The sequence below is a fragment of the Oncorhynchus keta genome, chromosome 7 (genome assembly GCF_023373465.1).
Source record: "Oncorhynchus keta strain PuntledgeMale-10-30-2019 chromosome 7, Oket_V2, whole genome shotgun sequence".
NCBI classification, from domain to species: Eukaryota; Metazoa; Chordata; class Actinopteri; order Salmoniformes; family Salmonidae; genus Oncorhynchus; species Oncorhynchus keta.
The window spans coordinates 6,912,501-6,913,068 of NC_068427.1; the positions used below are offsets into that span (position 1 = coordinate 6,912,501).

The following is a 568-nucleotide window of genomic DNA, read 5'->3' on the forward strand; positions in this document are numbered from 1 at the left end:
GACAGGCGTAGCCCCAGGAGGAACCTGGGGCCACAAAGTGCGTTCGAAGTGTCAATGATCAATGTGTCCTGCAATTCACATGAGTTCTCGCAGCTAGCTGCGTTCTTCAGCCACGCACGAGCCGAGTGATCCACCGCTAAGATTTGTACTCTTGTTTTTCATTGCACGTAGAGGCCAGTGGCTGGGCAGAGATTGGGAGGTTACCCTCCTTTCCCCCACCCGCACTTCGCCAGAGCGCAAGGCCATAGTTCAAAGACAAAGGTTTAAGAATAGGGAGGCTTCCGGGAGCTGCGCTGCGTCGTTGCCGAAGCGCCGGTGAAGCCGCGCAGACATTAAACCCCCACCTACGCCGGGGCGCAGAGAAGTTGACTGGGTTCCCAGTGCCGCGCGAGGATACTGGGTGATACTCAAGCCGCTTATAACAATGTGTTAGAGGAAATTATAGTTTAGATGATTAATTATGTATACATTATTGATTAGAACCATTTATTCTAATACTATTATGTTATGATTTGAAAAGTATGAGTTTTTGGTTGAGCTGTTACTGAAAATGTAAGCAGAATGAATT

At 48.4% G+C, this 568-nt stretch overlaps 1 non-coding gene across 1 annotated transcript in view; it reads right to left on the reverse strand.

Annotated features, from left to right (window-relative positions):
* The window catches only part of LOC118386556 (5.8S ribosomal RNA), a 154-nt gene extending 9 nt beyond the window's left edge, over window positions 1–145 (reverse strand). The window contains exon 1 of the ribosomal RNA XR_004826261.1: window positions 1–145. This exon is cut by the window's left edge and continues 9 nt beyond it. This is a non-coding gene — a ribosomal RNA (5.8S ribosomal RNA).
* Between the last annotated feature and the right edge of the window lie 423 nt (window positions 146–568).